This window comes from Arachis hypogaea, chromosome 9 (genome assembly GCF_003086295.3).
Source record: "Arachis hypogaea cultivar Tifrunner chromosome 9, arahy.Tifrunner.gnm2.J5K5, whole genome shotgun sequence".
Taxonomy (NCBI): Eukaryota; Viridiplantae; Streptophyta; class Magnoliopsida; order Fabales; family Fabaceae; genus Arachis; species Arachis hypogaea.
Window position 1 is genome coordinate 53,215,008 of NC_092044.1, and position 7,425 is coordinate 53,222,432.

The 7,425-nt window shown below is 37.1% G+C and overlaps 1 non-coding gene across 1 annotated transcript; it reads right to left on the reverse strand.

The window, feature by feature from the left end:
• Positions 1-6,663: 6,663 nt before the first annotated feature.
• Positions 6,664-6,771, reverse strand: LOC112713146 (small nucleolar RNA R71). The gene has a single exon (XR_003158121.1). It is a non-coding gene; the product is annotated as a small nucleolar RNA R71 (small nucleolar RNA).
• Positions 6,772-7,425: the final 654 nt, after the last annotated feature.

A 7,425-nucleotide genomic window follows, 5' to 3' on the forward strand; every position in this document is an offset into this window, starting at 1 on the left:
AGAGGAAGGGCTTACTGGCGTTCAAATGCCAGTAAGGAGCATCTGGCTGGCGTTCAACGCCAAAACAGAGCATGGATCTGGCGTTGAATGCGATAAACAAGCAGCATCCTGGCGTTTAAATGCCAGGAATACACCATGAGGAGAGCTGGCGCTGAACGCCAGAAACAAGCATGGAACTGGCGTTCAACACCAGCAACATGCTGCAAATGGGCGTTGAACGCCCAAAACAAGCATGAAGCTGGCGTTCAACGCCAGAAACAAGCATCAATCTGGCGTTGAACGCCAGGATTGCATGCAGAGGGTGTTTTACACGCCTCATTGGTGCAGGGATGATAATTCTTGACACCTCAGGATATGTGGACCCCACAGGATCCCCATAAACCCCACCTACCTTCAAAATTCAAAATCCCTTTTCCCACCCAACCCACCCAATATGGCCGAACCTTAACCCCTCTCCCTCCACTATATAAACCCCTCCATTCTTCTTCATTTTCACACAACACAACCTTCTCTTCTCCTCCTTGGCCAAAATACAACCATCTCTTCCTCTCCTCCATATCTTCTTCTTCTTCATCTATTCTTTCTTCTTTTGCTCGAGTGTGAGCAATATTCTAAGTTTGGTATGGTAAAAGCATAGCTTTTTTGTTTTTCCATAACCATTGATGGAACCTAAGGCCAGAGAAACCTCTAGAAAAGGGAAAGGAAAGACAAAAGCTTCCACCTCCGAGTCATGGGAGATGGAGAGATTCATCTCCAAAGCCCATTAAGACCACTTCTATGAAGTTATGGCCAAGAAGAAGGTGATCCTCGAGGTTCCTTTCAAACTCAATAAAAATGAGTACCCGGAGATCCGACATGAGATCCAAAGAAGAGGTTCGGAAGTTCTGACCAGCCCCATTCAACAAGTCAGAATCTTAATGGTTCAAGAGTTCTATGCCAATGCATTGATCACTAGGAACCATGATCAAAGTGTGAACCCAAATCCAAAGAATTATCTTACAATGGTTCGGGGGAAATACTTAGATTTTAGTCCAGAAATTGTGAGGTTGGCATTCAACTTGCCCATGATGCAAGAAGATGCATGCCCCTACACTAGAAGGGTCAACTTTGATCAAAGGTTGGACCAAGTCCTTATGGACATATGTGTGGAAGGAGCTCAATGGAAAAGAGACTCCAAAGGCAAGCCAGTTCAATTAAGAAGACTGGACCTCAAGCCTGTGGCTAGAGGATGGTTGGAGTTCATCCAACGCTCCATCATCCTCACTAGCAACCGATCCGAAGTTATTGTGGATCGGGCCATCATGATTCATAGCATCATGAATGGAGAGGAAGTAGAAGTTCATGAAGTCATCTCCCTTGAATTCTACAAAATAGCCGAAAAGTCCTCCACCATGGCAAAGCTAGCTTTTCCTCATCTTATTTGCCATCTATGTTACTCAACTGGAGTTATCATAGAAGGAGACATCCCCATTGAGGAGGATAAGCCCATCACTAAGAAGAGGATGGAGCAAACAAGAGAGCCCATTCATGGATCCCAAGAGACGCATGAGGAAGCTCATCACCAAGAAATCCCGAAAATGCCTCAAGGGATACACTTTCCTCCCAACAATTATTGGGAATAACTCAGCACTTCTCTAGATGACTTGAGTTACAATATGGATTAATTAAGGGTGGAACATCAAGAGCACTCTATCATTCTCCATAAAATTAGAGAAGATCAAAGAGCAATGAGGGAGGAGCAACAAAGGCAAGGAAGAGACATAGAAGAGCTCAAGGATATCATTGGTTCTTCAAGAAGAAAGTGCCACTATCACTGAGGTGGACTCATTCCTTATTCTTATTTCTCTGTTTTTCGGTTTTAATGCTTAGTGTTTATTTATGTTTGTGTCTTTCCTACATGATCATTAGTCTTTAGTAACTATGTCTTAAGGCTATGAATAATTCCATAAATCCTCCATCTCTCTAAAATGAAAAATGTTTTAATATAAAAAGAACAAGAGGTACATGAGTTTCGAATTTATCCTTGAATTTAGTTTAATTATATTGATGTGGTGACGATACTTTTTGTTTTCTGAATGAATGCTTGAACAGTGCATATTTTTTATCTTGCTGTTTATAAATGTTAAAATTGTTGGCTCTTGAAAGAATGATGAACAAAGAGAAATTTTACTGATGATTTGAAAAATCATAAATTTGATTCTTGAAGCAAGAAAAAGCAGTGAATAGCAAAAGCTTGTGGAAAAAAATAGAAAGAAAAAGAAAAAGCAAGCAGAAAATGCCAATAGACCTTAAAACCAAACAGCAACGGTAAAAAGGATCCAAGGCTTTGAGCATCAATGGATAGGAGGGCCCATGGAAAAAAATCCAGGCCTAAGCGGCTAAATCAAGCTGTCCCTAACCATGTGCTTGTGGCATGCAGGTCCAAGTGAAAAGCTTGAGACTGAGTGGTTAAAGTCGTGATCCAAAGCAAAAAGAGTGTGCTTAAGAGCTCTGGACACCTCTAACTGGGGACTTTAGCATAGCTGAGTCACAATCTGAAAAAGTTCGCCCAGTCATGTGTCTGTGGCATTTATGTATCTGGTGGTAATACTGGAAAACGAAATGCTTAGGGCCACGGCCAAGACTCATAAAAGTAGCTGTGTTCAAGAATCAACATACTTAACTAGGAGAATCAACAACACTATCTAAAATTCTAAGTTCCTATAGATGCCAATCGTTCTAAACTTCAAAGGATAAAGTGAGATGCCAAAACTGTTCAGAAGCAAAAAGCTACAAGTCCCGCTCATCTAGTTAGAACTAATATTCATTGAAATTTTAAGCTTTATAGTATATTCTCCTCTTTTTATCCTATTTGATTTTCAGTTTCTTGGGGACAAGCAACAATTTAAGTTTGGTGTTGTGATGAGCGGATAATTTATACACTTTTTGGCATTATTTTTAGGTAGTTTTTAGTAGGATCTAGCTACTTTTAGGGATGTTTTCATTAGTTTTTATGCTAAATTCACATTTCTAGACTTTACTATGAGTTTGTGTGTTTTTCTGTGATTTCGGGTATTTTCTGGCTGGAATTGAGGGACCTGAGCAAAACTCTGATAAAAGGCTGACAAAGGACTGCTGATGTTGTTGGATTCTGACCTCCCTGCACTCAAAATAGATTTTCTGGAGCTACAAAACTCCAAATGGCACGCTCTCAACGGCGTTGGAAAGTAGACATCCAGAGATTTCCAAAAATATATAATATTTTATATTTCATTCGAGATTAGATGATGCAAACTGGCGTTCAACACCAGTTTCATGTTGCATTCTAGAGTCAAACACCAGAAACACATCACGAACCAGAGTTGAATGCCAAAAACACGTTACAACTTGGCGTTCAACTCCAAGAGATGACTCTGCACGTGTAAAGCTCAAGCTCAGCCGAAGCACACACCAAGTGGGCCCCGGAAGTGGATTTCTGCATCAATTACTTACTTCTGTAAACCCTAGTAGCTAGTCTAGTATAAATAGGACATTTTATTATGTATTAGAGGTCTTTTCACCATTCAGTCTTTCGACCATATCTTTGGTCTCAGTTTTATTCTATTGTTCATCTTAGGAGACTATTGATCACGTTTTGGGGGCTGGCCATTCGGCCATGCCTGGACTACTATCACTTACGTATTTTCAACGGTTGGGTTTCTACACACCATAGATCAAGGGTGTGGAGCTCTGCTGTACCTCAAGTTTTAATGCAATTACTACTATTTTCTATTCAATTCAGTTTATTCCTGTTCTAAGATACTCGTTGCACTTCACCATGATGAATGTGATGATCCGTGACACTCATCATCATTCTCACCTATGAACGCGTGACTGACAACCACTTCTGTTCTACCTTAGACCGAGCACATATCTCTTAGATTCCTTAATCAGAATCTTCGTGGTATAAGCTAGAATTGATGGCGGCATTCATGAGAATCCGGAAATTCTAAACCTTGTCTGTGGTATTCTAAGTAGGATTCAGGGATTGAATGACTGTGACGAGCTTCAAACTCGCGATTGTTGGGCGTGATGACAAGTGCAAAAGAATCAATGGATTCTATTCCGACATGATCAAGAACCGACAGATGATTAGCCATGCTGTGACAGAGCATTTGGACCATTTTCACTGAGAGGATGGGATGTAGTCATTGACAATGGTGATGCCCTACATACAGCTTGCCATGGAAAGGAGTAAGAAGGATTGAAGGAAGGCAGTAGGAAAGTAGAGATCCAACAGGGACAAAGCATCTCCATACACTTATCTGAAATTCTCACCAATGATTTACATAAGTATTTCTATCTTTATTTTCTGTTTGTTTATTATTATTATTCGAAAACTCCATAACCATTCATTATCCGCCTAACTGAGATTTACAAGATGACCATAGCTTGCTTCATACCAACAATCTCCGTGGGATCGACCCTTACTCACGTAAGGTTTATTACTTGGACGACCCAGTGCACTTGCTGGTTAGTTATGCGAAGTTGTGAAGAAAGTGATGAGTTAGTAGATGCGCATACCAAGTTGAATGCCATTATTAGAGATCACAATTTTGTGCACCAAGTTTTTGGCGCCATTGCCGGGGATTGTTCGAGTTTGGACAATTGACGGTTCATCTTGTTGCTCAGATTAGGTAATTTTATTTTCAAAATGTTTTCAAAAATCTTTCAAAAATTTTTTTTTCTCTTTTTTGTTTTTCTAAGATTATTTTCGAAAAAAATAATAATAAAATCCAAAAAAATAAGAAAATCATAAAAACCAAAAATTTTTTGTGTTTCTTGTTTCAGTCTAGAGTCAATTTTTAAGTTTGGTGTCAGTTGCATGTTTTAAAAAAAAAATTGTGCATTTTTCGAAAACTCATGCATGGTGTTCTTTATGATCTTCAAGTTGTTCTTGGTAAGTCTTCTTGTTTGATCTTGATATTTTCTTGTTTTGTGTTTTTTGTTATTTTTCATATGCATTTTTGCATTCATAATGTCTAAGCATGAAAAATGTCTAAGTTTGGTGTCTTGCATATTTTCTTTTCTTGAAACTTTTTCAAAAATGAGTCTTGATGTTCATCTTGATCTTCAAAGTGTTCTTGGTGTTCATCTTGACATTCATAGTGTTCTTGCATGCATCATGTGTTTTGATAAAAAAATTTTCATGTTTTAGGTCATTTTTATGTTTTTCTCTCACATCATTAAAAATTCAAAAATAAAAAAATATCTTCTCCTATTTTCTCTCATAAAATTCGAAAATTTGAGTTGACTTAGTCAAAAATTTTTAAAACTTAGCTATTTCTTATAAGTCAAGTCAAATTTTCAAATTTAAAAATCTTATCTTTTCAAAATCTTTTTCGAAAATCAAATCCTTTTCATTTTCTTATTAATTTTTAAAAATATTAAAATATTTTTTCAAAATCTTTTTCTTATCTTTATTTCAAAATTTCGAAAACTTTACTAACAATTAATGTGATTGATTCAAAAATTTGAAGTTTGTTACTTTCTTGTTAAGAAATATTCAATCTTTAAATTCTAGAATCATATCTTTTAGTTTCTTGTTAGTCAAGTAATCAAATTTTAATTTTAAAAATCAATTCTTTTTCAAAAAAAATATCTTTTCTATCGTATCTTTTTTTCAAAATTTTATCTTTTTCAAATTTTTTATTTCAAAATATCTTTTCTAACTTCTTATCTTCTCAAAATTGATTTCCAAATCTTTTTTCAACTAACTAATTGACTTTTTGTTGTTTCTTATCTTTTTCAAAACCACCTAACTACTTTTCTCTCTCTAATTTTTGAAAACTACCTCCCTCTTTTTCAAAATTCTTTTAATTAACTAAATGTTTTAAATTTAAATTTTAATTTTAATTCTTCTTTTAATTTTTGAAAATCACTAACCCTTTTTCAAAATTAATTTTCGAATTCTCTCCCTCTCATCTTCTTCTATTTATTTATTTATTTACTAACACTTCTCTTCATCTCAAGAATCTGAACCTATCTTCACCCTTGTGTTTGGATTCTTACCTTTTCCGTCTTCTATTCCTTTCTTCTTCTACTAACATAAAGGAATCTCTCTACTGTGGTAAAGAGGATCCCTATTATTATTTCCTGTTCCCTTCTTTTTCATATGAGCAGGAGTAAGGACAAGAATATTCTTATTGAGGCAGATCCTGAACCTGAAAGGACTCTGAAGAGGAAACTAAGAGAAGCTAAATTACAATAATCCAGAGACAACCTTACAGAAATTTTCGAAAAGGAAGAGGGATGGCAGCTGAAAATAATAATGCAAGGAGGATGCTTGGTGACTATACTACACCTACTTCCAAATTTGATGGAAGAAGCATCTCAATCCCTACCATTGGAGCAAATAAGTTTGAGCTGAAACCTCAACTAGTTGCTCTACTACAACAGAACTGCAAGTTACATGGACTTCCATCAGAAGATCCCTACCAGTTTTTAACTGAGTTCTTGCAGATCTGTGAGACTGTTAAGACTAATGTAGTAGATCCTGAAGTCTACAGGCTCATGCTTTTCCCCTTTGCTATAACAGACAGAGCTAGAATATGGTTGGATTCACAACCTAAAGATAGCCTAGACTCCTGAGATAAGCTGGTCGCGGCCTTCTTGGCTAAGTTCTTTCCTCCTCAAAAGCTGAGCAAGCTTAGAGTGGATGTTCAGACTTTCAAACAAAAAGATGGGGAATCCCTCTATGAAGCTTGGGAAAGATACAAGCAGATGACCAAAAGGTGTCCTTCTGACATGCTTTCAGAGTGGACCATTCTGGACATATTCTATTATGGTCTATCTGAGTTCTCCAAGATGTCATTGGACCATTCTGCAGGTGGATCCATTCACATAAAGAAAATGCCTGTAGTAGCTCAAGAACTTATTGTCATGGTTGCAAATAACCAGTTCATGTACACTTCTGAGAGAAATTCTGTGAATAATGGGATGCCTCAAAAGAAGGGAGTTCTTGAAGTTGATGCTCTGAATGCCATATTGGCTCAGCACAAAATATTGACTCAATAAGTCAACATGATTTCTCAAAGTCTGAATGGATGGCAAAATGCATCCAACAGTACTAAAGAGGCATCTTCTGAAGAAGAAGCTTATGATCCTGAAAACCCTACAATAGCAGAGGTAAATTACATGGGTGAACCTTATGGAAACACCTATAATTCATCATGGAGAAATCATCCAAATTTCTCATGGAAGGGTCAACAAAAGCCTCAACAAGGCTTTAATAATGGTGGAAGAAATAGGCTCTGCAATAGCAAGCCTTATCCATCATCTTCTCAGCAACAGACAGAGAATTCTGAGAAGAGCACCTCTAATTTAGCAAACTTAGTCTCTGATCTGTCTAAGGCCACTTTAAGTTTTATGAGTGAAACAAGGTCCTCCATCAGAAATTTGGAGGCA